We start from the raw sequence: 14,913 nt of genomic DNA, 5'->3' as shown, positions 1-14,913 counted from the left end.
TGCCTTAACTCTGCCCCGTTAGTGGCACCTGCCTCCAATCTTCCCTGCTTTGATCCGTTCATACTTAGCTCCGGCGGGCTTTCACTCACACCATGAAGATGTGTTTGTTATTTTAAGGATCAAGGACATTTTCTAAGGGCTTTGAAAAGTTTGCACAGGTCTTCACTACAAAGTTAGCTGGCATAGCTATGTTGGTAGGCACGTGAAAAAATCATCCCCAGCCTGACATAGCTACGCAGCAAAAGCCCTAGTGTAGACAGTTATACCAGCAAAAAAATCCTTTAGCTGGAAACAGCTTATGTCAGCGGGGTAGGTGGTTTAACTAAGCCAATTCCTTTTGTCGGTATAACCAGCGTCTCCACTAGGGGGCTCTTCCGGCATAGCTACACCAGTACAGCTGTGCCAGCAAAGCCTTTGTAGCGTAGACAAGCCCTTACTCAAACCGCTGGAACAAACTATGAAGGCAAGTGGTGGATTCTCCATCTCTTCAGCTCCAGACTGGCTACCTGTCTGGAAGATGCCTCAGCCAAACACAAGTTACATGGCTCAATAAAGGGGTAACTAGCTGAAATGTGATGGCCGGTGATATACAGGAGGTCAGATGAGATGATCTAATGGTCCCTTCTGTGAATCTAGAAGCACCACCAACCCTTTAATGACCACAGGAATCAGGTCCTCAGGTTTCCATTTCATCCAGAGGACAGCACCTTGGGCGTTCATTCTTCCCTAGCAACCGTGAGGGGATCACCCCATCTACTGAACCACAAACACCACTTCCAGCGGCAGCAGCATGGGCTTTCCTAGAAGATCTTTCCTCCATGAACTGACCTAGCCTGATCCTGCTTAGCCAGTGAGATGAGCAGGGCCCACAGGGGTACAGCAGCTACACTTGAACCAAGGGGGCAGAAATGCAGTAGTTGGGTGACATTCTGAGGCACTGAAATGTCAAATACAGGCCTAATTTTGACTACACGGGGCCAGAGCCACAGCTGATGTAAATCAGCAGCACGCCACTGAAGCTAAAGGAGCTGCACTGATTTACACCAGTAAATATGATCCCTTATGTGCACTGGTGACTGACAATACCAAACTGTCCCTTACAACTCAGAAATCCTTGCAAACTAATGCACCCTGGGAGTTCTAGTCTACATGTAAACCATATTCTAAAATCAGAACCACTGAGCAGCAAGAACCAGGCATTGACGTGTCGGCTCAGTGCAATTACAGATGCAAGACTGCAACTAACAAATTAAAGAGGCCCACACAGAAAGAGTCAAGAGAAAACCCTAACGGAAGCATTTCAGCTCACACCCACACCTAATGGTACGGCTGGGAAGTCAGCACTGGGAACATCCTGAGAGCAGCAGAACCAGCAGCATTCAGGAAAAAGCTCAGAGCATCCATAGTGAAGGAGCATTAGAGATGCATAGTCTTACAGGGAAGACAAAAGGATGTTCAGGGTGAAGGATAGAGGCATCTACTGCATATGTGACAGAGGTGAATGACAGGTTAAATAACAGAGGAATGGAAAAGAATGGGGGAACGTGTTCAAAAGAGAAACCCCCAGTGGAGAACATCAACAGCTGGACTGAAGACAAGAGGTGGGTGATTAGGGTTGAAGGAGATGTATAAGAGCCAGGTATGTGCAAAAGCAAAGCAACACACGTCACATGGGAGGGTGGGGTGGAGAATGACTGAGAACTGGAGGAAAGGTCTCGGAATGAGAACACAAAATTAAAGAAAAAGAAGCCTGAAAAGTAACTGAAAATCATGATGAAATGGAATGGGAACTGCTGAAGCCAAACAAGATTTAAAGGCCCAAATTCAAACACCATACAGCCACCACCCCAAGGGCCAAGGGCATCACTTGCTTGGATCGCTGGATGGCCATCTGATGTCATGCTAATCGAGGACTTTAAAAGCTGCGCTTAAGGAAACTGAAGTCAAGGGAGGCCAGAGTCCAGGATGGGAGCGCATCAAGACCTCAGAGCACTGGGGCATGTGGATGCAATTCCTATTTGTTGCAATGACATTGTGCAGGCTTATGCCAGGCAAAATGGGTCTAAAAATTACTGGGCCTAATTCAGCTCTCAGTTACACTGGCATAAATCTGAAGCATATCCATACCACACAGTGGAGTTACTCTGGATTTACACCTGTGAGCAGAACTGGATCCATCGCCTGTGGGATAAGATCACGTGCATCTCTAGGGCCCCTGTAGAATTATCTTGGCAATTCAAATATAGTTTGCCAGATGTAACCTCAACCAACCAGTGGGGCCCAGAAATGATTTTTAGTCACGGATTTTGTTCCCATATCTCAATAAATCAGGAATCACTCCAGTGTAGTCAGTGGAGTTACACCACTGGAAAATTGGCATAGGTGAGAGCAGAATCAAACCCCAAGGATGGATCTGAACTGTGACATAGAAATGGAAGGCTCCATGTCTCACAATGAAGTGCTGGGGATGTTTATTACCCACTACATTCTCTAGCTGGAGAACTAGCGCTTGCTCTTGACAAGAGACAGATTCAGTGGTCTAGGTTCTTTTCCATCTCTAACTTTCATGACTTCTAAGAGCTTAAATGGGAAGAGGCAACACCCCAGCATAAGCATCATCCAGAGAGGAAGAAGAGGGATGGAGGACATTATCAACTTCCAGAGCCCTGTGCTCACAATCTAGCTACATCAGTGGTAACCCGAAGTTCCAACTGTTTGCAGTGCAGTGACGATATTCGCTATAGAGTAGGGCTCTCTCTGACAGGTGACTGTAAAAATGGCATCGGGGTGGCTATGTTTGTTGGCTCGTGGATCCCATATGAAATCTTCTCATCTGACACATAAAAAGGTGGCATTTCCCTTCTGATGCATCATCCCCAGTAACAATGATTTTGCTGGCCAAATTATACCCTGATTGGCAGCTGTGCCTTTAGTAGCATTGCATAAGCGTTAAGGAATCCAGAATATGGCCTGTAAAAGAAGCAGCTTATGATTCCGAGTGATTATACACAGGAAGGGGAAAACCCAGCTTGACTCTAGAATCCCAGGGGAAGTTGCAGGGCTGGAGACTAGAAAAAAAAAACTTTTTTATTTGTAAAATGGGTACATCTAAGATGGAATCAATGAGACAGATGCAGGAGCCTCTTACAGAGTCACTTTTCAAACATTTTAAAGCCTTTGTATTAATTATCCAGAAAGGATTACACTTTCCAATCAAGACAAAGCACAAAAGGAGAGCCCTTGGATGAGACAGAGATGGGTCCAGGGAGCTCGGTGAGAAAGATCACTGACCATGTGACAGACAAAAGGAGAAGAAAAAATATGGAACAAGAGGAGAGATTACAGGCCATGAGACCCAGAAGAAAATAGATTAAAGCAATTCTGCAGCATGCGTTTGCTAGCGGAATCACTTTTTCACACACCAAGCCTCATTCTGATCTTATTTGCACCGGTACAGATCAGGAGTAACCCTAATGAAGGCATTGGGGTAAACCTGGTGTATGTGTCTCAGAATCGGGCCCTCTGTTTATCTCTGAAAACTAATTCTGGAGCGTTCCAAACCTCAGAAGTTAACCCAATATGGTATGTAGGCTGATCCAACCGCTTCCATAGAATACAAGGGTTCTCCTTTGCTTCATTCTGCTGCTTTAAAAAGTTGTGACCTTAAAATCCTTTTCTTCTTCTAATAACAGGCTGCCCTGTGCATTGATATGGATTGTCATAGAAGACCTGCGATGCCATCCGCCTGCTTCCCCAATGTAGGGGAGGAGACGTGTGGGAAGAGAATGCTCTGCGTGTGCCAACTGACTATGCTCTCAGGGGCGATACCCATTGCCCCCAAAGACCAGAGGCACCCGAGAAGAGAGGGCTTTTAAAGGTGTGCCTGATACACCATGCAGCACCCCCTCTCCCCCGCACTGCACGAACTGGGATGTGCGTGGAGCTCAGAGCAGGGTGAACTGAGAGGTGATGTGTACGTCACAGCAGGTAAATGGGCTCATAAGCTTCTGTAACACATAGGTGCCTGAAGATTAAACCTGATAGCCTGGCTGAGAAGGACATGTGCTGACACAAAACCCAACCCCACATCTATTTGATTTAAAGGATCACTTCTCCTCTCTCCCACCAATAGATCAATCCTGACACCTCCCAACACAGACACAGAGTAAATACATTCTGGGCTCTCCTCCCACCACCTAATAACTGAACCCACAGATTTGCTCCACACCCCTATGAATGAATTCTGGGCTCACCCTCTGCAAACCCCTCCACAAAATAAATGAAATCTGTCCCCCAATCCAAGACTGCTAGGTTCCCCCATCACATAACAACGCTGCTCTGGGGCTGCAGAGCTCTGGGGCACACAGGATACCCTGGGCCTCTGAGAAACTCTGAGAGACATAGATGCTAAGGCCAGAAGGGACCGTGATGATCATCCCGTCTGACCTACTACATCAAGCCCATCCCTTCCAGTCAAGCGAGAGCAGCTCTTTCCCGCACAGGCCACTCTGTTCCTTGCTCCCCATTTATCTGCAGAGAAGCTACCACTTGATACCCGGGCCCTGCTCAGCCAGCTTGCCCAGGCAACACGCAGCACGAGTGGGCAGGAGGGGAAGCCGGCCCTGCCCCAACATGCCAGAGCATGGGCAGAGAAGCAATGAGCAGGAGAATAGTGAAGAACCTTCCCCTCCTTTAACCACAGCTCCGAACAGGGTACAAGCCATACCGGCTCAGAGCCCCTTCGGCAGGACTCGGCTCCACATACACCATTGTTATGGTGGTGCCACTCGGCCTGGGGTTGGCGCAGTCGCCGCCGATTGCTGGCACGGGGAGTGAGATCTGCCGCAGGCTCTGCTGACCCCCTCATACCCACTGGCTGCCCTGGAACCTGCCCCTTGTCCACGTCACCTTGGAGTCAGACCCCAAAGCTCTGAGCAGATTCCATTGTTTCCTCCCTCTCTGGCTGCATAAGGGCTTTGCTGGTTAGGGAAAAAAGCAGCCCCTTTCCCCCCACTATTTGCTGACTCGTTGTCTGCGCCAACCACCTCTTATCTTCTGCCCTCCCAGCTCCTCCGCTGCAGCCTCATCCCCACCTCCCCTACGAGCCCCCTACTCCTGGCAATATTGCTGGTCCTTTTTCCCCCTTAGGCCTGTTAACTCAGCCCCTCCACTCTCCCCACTCACCCCATCTCCCACCAGACATAAAACTGATCTAAGAGGCCATTTGCCTCCCTTCTTGTATGTTACACCTTGTCTGTCCCCCCGTCCTGTCTTGTCTGTCTGGTCTATGCAGACTGTAAGCAACTCAAGGCAGGGACCGTCTCTTACTCTGTGCAGTGTGGAGCACAATGGGGCCCTGATCCTGGGGCATCACTGGCTTAACAAACAATCATCCTCCTCCACTCCACAGGAGGTAAATTTCAATGGAGCTGGGTGTTGCTAGGCATACAGGCTCATCAAAGATGGGTAAAGATCAGGCCCATCGGAGCTGCCCAGCTCCAACAGGAAACATATTGGGTTTCCATTAAGGAAAAAAAAGGATTCAAAGCGCTAGCGAGAGGGGGAAATGTTAAATGCTCCTTCGGCCAAGGGAGGAATTCAGTCTCCACCTCTGTTACCAAAGCTCGCAGAGCTGGAGAGGGACCCAACAGGAAAAGCTGGGATCGCCCCCAGATCCGGGGTCCTCTGGAGGAGAAAAGCGCCAGAAAGGCCCCCTCTCTCCTGGAAGTTGAAGTTGAGGGGCGGGGGGGGGAGGGCGGAGGAAAGCTTCAGCACTATATTCTTGTTGAGCACCAGAGCATGAGTAAACACGATGGAGGCTTTTCGTGGTCTGGTGAGTTTAAGCTATGAGCTGAAAGTTTAACTGTTAATACACTTAATCAAGGGGTCCTTCCTGCGCCCGGGTTTGGGAAAACAAATTTGCCATCAGTGAAGAGGGTGGGGGAGAGACCGGGGCAGGTCAGCACCGCCCCAGTGGAACCAGCCTCCTGAGGAGGGGAGTGGTGCATCTGCGTGGAGGGTGGAGGAAAAAAGCAGGGGGGGGAACAGGACTGGAGGGGGCTGGCTCCGGCCTCCTCATTGTGAGCCTGAATGTGGCCATCAAAGCGCGTGATGGAGTGGCAGCCAGACAAAGTGTGGAAAGCCACACCACCGCGCCGGCAGGAAATCCAGAGTCTCCCAAGCAGGGACGGCATTTGAATAGCAAAGGTAGCAGAGCGCCAGAGGAGATGCCTGCTGCTAGGTCCCAGACAGAGCGGGATCCAGGCCAGCACACGGCCAGGCTGCTGATGGGTGAGCAGGCAGCTGGCCCCAAGACAGTCATCTTGGTGGCTTGGCATGATTTGTTTCAAGTCTCCTCACCCTGGAAGTGGCAGTCACTCCCAAAGGCTCCCCCAGCCCATCCTAAGGATCCCAGCACCGGAACCTGTCCTGCGTCAGGAGGGAAACTTCCCACCAAGGGGGCCAGCGCAGCTCCTCTCTGGGTGAGAGCTGGTGTACTGCCATGGAGCTCCCTGATTTACAGGTCCCTGGAGGATCTGGCCCCAAAGCCAGGAGGTGGGCAGCCCCTGGGAAAGCCTCAGGGCCAAATCCAGGATTGGTGTAAATGGTGAAGCGATGGCACTTGCACGATCCAGCAGGCCTGCAAACCCGGGGAATGGGAGTGGAAGGGACCAGGGGCTGGTAGCAGCCAGAGATACAGTAACGCATCACCCTTCCCTCCAGGTTTTCACTCACACCTGCACCATCTGCTACCCCCCCCCGGCCCAGGCCCAGGTGAAGCCCAGCTGGCAGGGGACCCCCCAATGCATCAGGGACACAGCCTGGACTCCAGCCTTTTTACACCCCGAAGAACGGCTTCAAGTGGCCAGACCGCTGCCCATGGTGGGGGCCAGCGTGCACACCTGTCAAACGCCTCGTCTGCGTGAGCTACGCGCCTGTGCCCCCCCCACAGGTGCCACCTGGCCAAGGCAGACGTAGGGCCTGAGCCTGGATCCAGTGGCGTGAGAGCAGAATCAGGCCCAGGGAGAGTAACCGACACCACCACTCACAGGGACTTGGCTCACACTGGCTTTCAAGCTCCAGATTGGCCCTTCCAGGCACAATGGGCCCGATTCTGCTCTCCTGTACACCAGTGTAAATCAGGAGGAACTGCACTGAGATTAGTGGATTCAGACTAGAGTAAACGGAAATCAGGTGAGGTGAGCGGAAGTCAGGCCTTCTCTCTCTCTCCTCTCCCTCGCCTCACCACCCACACTTTCTACAGTCTCGCTCAGTTGCAGGGTGGGCACTGCAGCAAATTCACCCACTCCCCAGTACGGCCTTCCATGGCACCTAAGGTGCTGGGGACCAAATCCTCTGCTTGTGTAAACTGGCACACTTCCGTAAAGTCACAGAACTCTGGTGGCTTATGCCAGCAGCGAGTTTGGCTCAGAGCTTCTAATTTCACACAGTAAACCCCCAATTCCTTCATTGCCCCTTTTCCAAACTAAGCCCTCCTCTGGAGACTTTGGCCTTGGAGAAAGCACATGGGAAAGAAGCAAAATATCAGCAGAACCTGCCCCACTGCAGTGTAAATCTGAAGTGACCTACACTGCTAAAGGCAACGATGTGACACCGATGTAACCGAGAAGATGATCAAGCCAGTAATCTGTCTGGTATTTTGCAATAAAATTACAAGCCCCCCTTGCAATAGTGTCTCCCTGCGCAGCACGCTCCTGCTTTGCTAGGATTCAGCTGAGAACACGGTCAACTCATCTCACCAAATGGCCCCCAGTTACTGCTGCACTAGAACCAGATTGGAACCAGCACCCTACAGGTGAAGAGCCCCATATGACCCTGCCCCGCACCCAGAGCCAATCAGTCCCCTTCTCCCCCCGCCAAAAAACCCCAACCCTCTCATTTGTAATTCACCTTGCTCTGTGTTACCAAACTTTTAAATCTGAATGGGCCAAAGGGCCAGATCTTGCGCAGGTGTAGATCATTTCCATTGACATCGGTGGGGCTATGCCGATTTACACCAGCTGAGGGTCTGGCTGTAAGTGCTACTGGAGGAGCTCAGAAGTGAAACCACCAGAAAACCACATTGTGCTTAGGAACAAATGAGGATACCGACAGGCAGCCACATGTCCCCACGTGCTCCGAACGCATGGCCCGAGAGTGCCCCTGGTGAGAACAAGTCAGGAAATGCCATGAGCTCCCCTCTGCCTTCTCTCTGGATCACTGCTGGGGGGAAGAGTTTATCCCACAACCTATTGGGTGGGCAGGGGGGTTGATTCCCCAAAACCAATGGAGGAGACGCCACTGACTCTGCAGGTAGGGGACACACTTCACCAAAGGGGACATTTCCCCTGCTTAGGGAGAGGACAATTTGGCTCCTCTGTGATAGATGCCACTAGTGAGATGCACTGGACAAGTCCCTACCACAATAAACCCATTTCAGCATCCCCCTCTTGCACGACTCGTGTCAACTGCATCCTTTATCAAGGAGGAACAAGCAGGTTTTTGGAAAGAGGCACCTGCAAATACATCCTCAGCCAGTTAATGTCATACATGCACTTTTGGCTGCTGGGCTCATGCTGCAGACTGGATCAGCCCTCAGCCTTCAGGGCATCCCACGCTGCTGGAGTGTAACACGGCCCAATGTTATTTCACAGGCTCCGTGGGCCAAACTCCATGCTAGCGTAAGCCAGCACAACTGCACCAAAGTCAACCTTGTGGCATCTGCCAGAGACAAAGCTGGGTCCCTTTGGTCCTCAGATCTCCCCCTGTAAGTCCATGTCAGTAACAACTTGGCTCAAAGCCTCAAACAATTCATCTATTTTCCCACCAAAGTGGTGATAACCTGTGAATGATGTGTGCATGCATTCATTCAAAAAGTTTTACATTGTACAAAGCCCTTGCACACACGATACACACACACACACACATACACACAAACAAACTGCCTGCACCACCAAGGCCTTCTCCCCATCCCACCCCCCATTCAATAACCTCTGCATGCTCCAAATGCCCTTGTTTAGCCCAATGCAGACACTTCCAATATCTTCTTTATTATCTCTCTAATCCAGGGTAAGCAATCATGTTTTGCAATGTGCACTTTGCATTTGCCACCAGTAAACAAAACTCCCACGCAAGTTCATTCAACAAGTTTCATTCATGGAATCAGCCGAACTTTCAAATCATTCCGAACATTTACTATGTCGATTTCATTTGTCCGAGGCTTTAACCTGTCATTTCCTCATAAGCCACTTTGTCAGCTTTAATGTGCAGAGGAAGAACATCGACTAGAACTTCAAATACAGAGCCAAGTCAACCCTCACCAGCAGAAAGCTATAAGCACTTCTTTTGTTAGTTTACTTTTATTATCACGCTCTGATGGGTTAACCCCCCAAAAACCCCTGGAGGTCAGATCATTGGGTCTATAAGGCTGATAAAATGCACATCTACGCACACACGTACACAATGGCGCCTACTTGGATTTAAGTGACAAAACGAGCCCATTCCCATGACAGGGGAACACAGTAAATGTTACCAACAGCTCCCAATTCCATAGGGGGACACTACTAAAATCAGGCAATAAATTTACACTTGGCAGCAAAGGGAGCTAAACCGACCCCTCTCTGCCTCGCCAATGTGGGCAGAAGCCTTGGAGAACAACACTTATGGGTTTTGTGCTCAATAAGGCACTAAAGAAGCCGATTTGTTTTTGACATTGCACTGAGAGTTCTCATCAAGGTCTAAATGCACAGACTGTTTGTTGTCATTTTTTCAAAAGGTGACACCATGCATAATCTTTCAGGAAAGGAATTTTTTAAAAAGGGAGGAAAGGGGCACTCTGTTTTCTATGTCTAACTAAAGGGTACTTTACACTCCAAAGGAAAAACCTAGGTCTGCTTTTCTATTAATCAACACCTCTTAAAAGGCAAAATCCTCGCTACTTGGCCTTCAATTTCAATGGCTCATGTTTCTTTCAAAGCGCACATTAAAGCAAAGCTATTTAACTGTTGGAACATTTTTTTAAAACCTCACACAAATAAACAAAAGGAAAAAACCCCAGTTACAGTAGCAATAAGTGAAAGCAAGTATATTCAGGGTGGGACCTTTGTCAGCCCAAGTTCTCCCTATGCCTAGGTGCAGCATGGAAGACCACCCAGTGTTTGGGGAATCCTCCAGCACAGAGGGGATAAACGGGGTTGGAGTTAACAAAGAAGTTGCAGTCTGAGCTCTGAACTTCCTGGCTTTGGTGGGTTTAAGCTGGACCCCACACAATTACTTACAGCAGTTGCTTGTAGGGAAGTAGCCTGCAGGCCAAATTTTCACTCCCGGGTGCTATGGGTGTATTTGTAATAAATCACACCCTTGGACAGGCAAATCAGGGAGAGAAACACCCAATCACCCTCCTGTATAGGCAGCTACCTGATCTGAAGTCACAGGGTCCTGTTTGCATGCATAAGTATGGAAGTTCATGGGTAGCTTTGTGGAAGCAGCTGCTGGGAATTTAGCCTTTTTTTTTTTTTAGAAGGTGGAACAGCAAGTGAAGGTGGGGAAGTGTCCCCGTGACAGAATAAGGGGTCCAAGGAGCCTGGAAAAGCCAGGCAAGGGAACTATTAAAGGACCATTGACACTGTCATATCAGTCAGGGCCTATTCCCGAAGGCGTCAAAAACATAACTTCCATTGAGTTCAGTGGTGCAAGACCCAGCTCTTACCCCTTGCATGCAATGTATCTTTCAAGCTGCATGGTGATAAGAAATGTGCCCTACATTCTAATTCAGTGGGTTACAGATGGGGCAGCCCCAACCATTAAGTTTTTCTTTTAAAACACGGTATTTCCCAGGTATCCTACAACTAAGAGGGCATGGATCCTTTACTCCTTTATGTAGTCCTCAAATCACTCTAGTCATCCCATCCTCTCCAAAGAATCTACTCATGGGAGCAAAGATTGCTGGATCAGGGTCACATGGAGCTCTGCACACATGTGATCTATTATCACTAGATGTGTGTACAGCTTTGTTTATGTTTAGGACCCAGAATAAGTAGCACTTCCTTTTCAATCGTTCATTTGAGCAAAGAATTAAAGGACCCAAACCAAACAACTGGGTGGAATGGGAAGGGCATTGGTCATTGGGCCTCAATGAGTTGAGCTAAGACCGAGCCGAGTTTTGTATAATAATCAACAGTACAGTAAATCATTTGCAAAATACACTACAGCATTACAGCTAGCAGCGTGCGGCTGTGGATGAGTATTAGATAAATTACACATTGTACACTGCAATCGTCTGCTTCCATTTAATCTTTTATTCTTAGTGTACATTCAGTGCCCACACATCAAATGCAGGGGGAGCGCAGCTCCAGCATGAATCGCATATTACCGACTCAAAAGCAAAGTGGGGGGAAAATATTACTTGGTTAAAAAAAACAAACTTAAGTTACTTGTCACACATGGCTCAGTTCCAGAGAGCCGCGCATCCCGCACACTGGCCATCCCTCACTGACTGCAGTTTGGGAAACAAAACTAAAATGGGCAACAACAAAATAGACAGATTTCAACTACTCCGTGGATGCAAAATTTGCTTTAAAAATAAATGAAACAAACTCAGCCCTCCTGTTGCTTTTATATAAAAAAAGAAACCTGTAGAAAACTCTGAACAAGCAACCCGAACACTTTGAATGCCCTCTGAGCTACAGAAAAGGAAAAGAAATCATATCCAACCCGCAAGTCAAAGGGATCAGCCCAGGGAACGCTGTTCTGCCCCAAATCCTCTTCCTCCAGCTTTTTAAAAAAAAAAAAAAAAAGGCAAATTAAAGCCGGGAAAACTCAAAGTCTGCCCCCCAGCCGCCTTGTGCTGCTCCCCGTCCACTCCCTCTCCCCAGCAGCGCCAGGCTCTGCATGGCAAGCTGGAGGCAGGCGAGGGAGGGTGGGCGGCCTGGGTTTGTTTGCTGAATCGCCAGCCCCTGGAAAGCAGGGCTAGGAATTGCTGACAGCCCCTGAGCTGCAGCGGCGCTAGCGGGCGCCGCTCTAATCCGCGGCTCACACAAGCAGAAGGGTCAGCTCGAGCCAGCCTGCTGCTTTCAGACACCATTGTAACCTGGGAAACAACCCAGTGATTAGATCGGGAGGGGGTGGGCTCCCGATCAATAATGCAGCGTCCTGGGATAGAGGGGCTGGCTGCAGCCACCGTGCCACCGCCTCGCGCTGGAAACTGACATTTGCTATCCCATTTCCCCCTCCTGTTAATTTCACTCAAGGGGGGGGAAGGGAAGGGGGTGCAAGAGGGACAATTTCAATATTGCAGACAAAACTTTGCTCATTAAACGCCTCGTCCTCGCGGCCGCCACAACAATCCCCCCACCCCCCACGCTCCCGGCAGCAACCCCAATAAAGCAGCCGCGATCTGGGACTTACATGACTCCGAGCGCTACAGGAGAGAGAGAGAGAGAGACACACACACAGGGGACTGGTCTCACTCACTCACTCACACACACACACACACACACGGGACTGGTCACTTTCAAATCGCGGTGCGTGGGGTTTGCTCCACCCCGCAAAAAATACCCAAAACTGGAAGAATCGGGGCGGGAGAGGCGATTAATTCCCCTTGGGGGTAGATTTTAAAAGGAAAGTGAGGGAGGGTGCATAACCCTCCCCCCTTCTCCTGGGATGTCTCTGCCTCTGCTCCAGGGACCTCTGGTGCCAGCCGGGCTGGAGCGAACTCACGGGTCATCTCCCATGGAGGATCCCACCACCCTCCCTCCCCCTCAAAAAAATCCCCTCTTTTTGTCTAGACCCAGTGATCTGAGACCAACCTTCTGCCGCACTTCTCCATCCCGGCGGAGGTAGGGAGAAGGGGGGTTAGGGATAGGGGCTGGGTGGGAGCAAAGGGTCTGATCTGCCCCCTTTCCCCCTTCCCCTGGGCCACTGATCAGCACCTGAACGGACGGGAAATTACAGGGCAAACTTTTTCCCGAGACTTTTCCCCCAACTCTTCCGTGGCCCGTGAATGCATCTGCATATTTAGCAAGCACAGGGGCCTTTTCACTCTCATGCACCTACCGGAGGAAGAGCGATCCGGAGCAAGAGCAGGAGAAGCAGCAGCGGCAGGAGAGGAAGGAGGAGGAGAAGGGAAGGATGGGAGCTGCAGCCACCAACACTCCGGGCAGTGTGTGTGTGTGTGTGTGTGTGTGCGCGCGCGAGCTGTCGCCGGCCGGATTAAAGAGCCAAATCCAGAGCATGCAAAAAAAAAAATTAGCACCTGCCAAAAAATTGTCTCTTTGCAAAGCGAGGGGTGTTTGTCTCCCTCCCCTCGCTGTGGGGCGGGGGGGTAAATCACCGGGGTGGGGGGGGCTGCAGCGCCCAGATCAAAGGGTCGCGTGCATGGGAGGAGGGGGGGGGGGCTCACAATGGGAAATTGAAGGGGAAAAAAAAAGAAGTGAAGGGGTGGGGGGGTGTTTCTCCTCCAAGGCAGCGTCTCCTTCCCCGCAAACCCACCTCTACATCCCTCCTCGCTCTGGAAGTACATAGACAGCCGAACCACATTGCATAGGGCTGCTGCTGCCCGGGGGCTGCCGGCAAAACCCGGACCGGACCAACTCGCCGGCTGCCCACGGCCGCCGCCTCTGCCATCTCCGCCTCGCTCCCTTGGCCCTGCTCTTTTGCATGCTGAGCGCAGGCTTCTCCCCCCGCCCTCCCCAGCAACCAGCCCCAAAGTGAGCCGCAGCCCGGGGCAACTCCTCCAGCCGAGCAGGCAGCGCCGAGCCGCCTCCAAAGGAGGTTTTTATGCAATCGCTTTGATTATTATCTGATTAACTTGCAGCGTGGCTGCCGCTGCTGCATTCCCACTGGCCACATCCCAGCCCCCAAGCCCTCTGCCATCCCTCGCCGTCTCCTGCACTCCCTCTTTTTGCTCTCTCCTTGTGTTCCCCCCCCCCCACCACGACGAAAAGCAACTTTGAGTTTATCGCCGTCCTTCCCCTTTAAACAAAATAAAAACAAACCCCAAAGTAAGATGCGAAACTTTGCCCAGCCGGCGTTCAGCAAGCTGGCCTGGCGAGGTACTAGCCCAGCCGGGCTTGCTTCTCAGGGGCGATGTGATTTTTATTTGGGGCTTTGTTAAACTGGCCCGTTCGGCACTTTCCCGGGGGGGGGGGGGGTTGGTATAACAAATACCGAGGTTCACGCTGCTTCCTGGTGCAAACACGCTCCTTGCGCCTCGCCACAAAATATCGCCAGCACATGGGCTGATTCATTGTGGAGCCTTTTTTTTATGAATAAAGGTTTTCCCAGCGGTTCCTTAGGGGTGTAAATACTTCAACAGACCACTTGTGGTACTCGTGCTAAACTTTGAAGATCCTTTTTATTAATTAATTATTATTATTATAACATGTAGATACAGATGTGTGTGAGCGAGAGCAAGAGGATTTAGGTTTCCTCAATCAATTCAGCTTGCTTGGACTCAGAGCGCAGCTTTCTGTGGCATTTCAAGCTATTCTGAGCTGAAATTGTTCAAACTAGTCTCTGTACATTAGGAATACATGACATGGGCCCTCAGTATAATGCAGTGTGTCCAGTTGTATTTTTATTACATACCTTGGGCACATATATATAAATGCCAAATATATATAGATGCCTATATAGCTTCTGCTAACTGCTATAAGGCCCTCTTAAAAGGGATATATTACTTGGGGGGATTGATTGGAAGTGAAGACTACAGCAAAAATTCAGAAATTGACCATCAAGATATAATTAAGCTGCAGGTCCCTTTTGTTTTTTTTCAACACATGATGCGGACCTTCATCCTTATACACATTACCCCGCTGGCCAGGGGATGTGTTATTACATTCTTTAATAATGTATTTTGTATCACTTGTCTCAGGCTGTTTACCGTCTGACAAAGTTTGGGTTTAGCTCACCGCA

General features: G+C 50.1%; 1 protein-coding gene across 6 annotated transcripts in view; it reads right to left on the bottom strand.

Moving 5' to 3' along the window:
• CXXC5 (CXXC finger protein 5) overlaps positions 1 to 13,612 on the bottom strand; it is a 99,599-nt gene extending 85,987 nt beyond the window's left edge. For 3 of the 6 annotated variants that reach the window (XM_074960730.1, XM_074960731.1, XM_074960735.1), the window contains exon 1: positions 13,054 to 13,323. The gene's annotated coding sequence lies outside the window, so the exon portion shown is untranslated. Of the gene's footprint in view, positions 1 to 11,712; positions 11,732 to 13,053; positions 13,324 to 13,488 lie in introns of those variants that run through there. The other 3 variants (XM_074960732.1, XM_074960734.1, XM_074960733.1) reach the window with 3 other exon arrangements.
• Between the last annotated feature and the right edge of the window lie 1,301 nt (positions 13,613 to 14,913).

The sequence above is a fragment of the Natator depressus genome, chromosome 8 (genome assembly GCF_965152275.1).
Source record: "Natator depressus isolate rNatDep1 chromosome 8, rNatDep2.hap1, whole genome shotgun sequence".
Taxonomy (NCBI): domain Eukaryota; kingdom Metazoa; phylum Chordata; order Testudines; family Cheloniidae; genus Natator; species Natator depressus.
The sequence above is the reverse complement of the archived record's forward strand: the minus strand, read 5'-3'. Positions and strand labels throughout refer to the sequence as shown.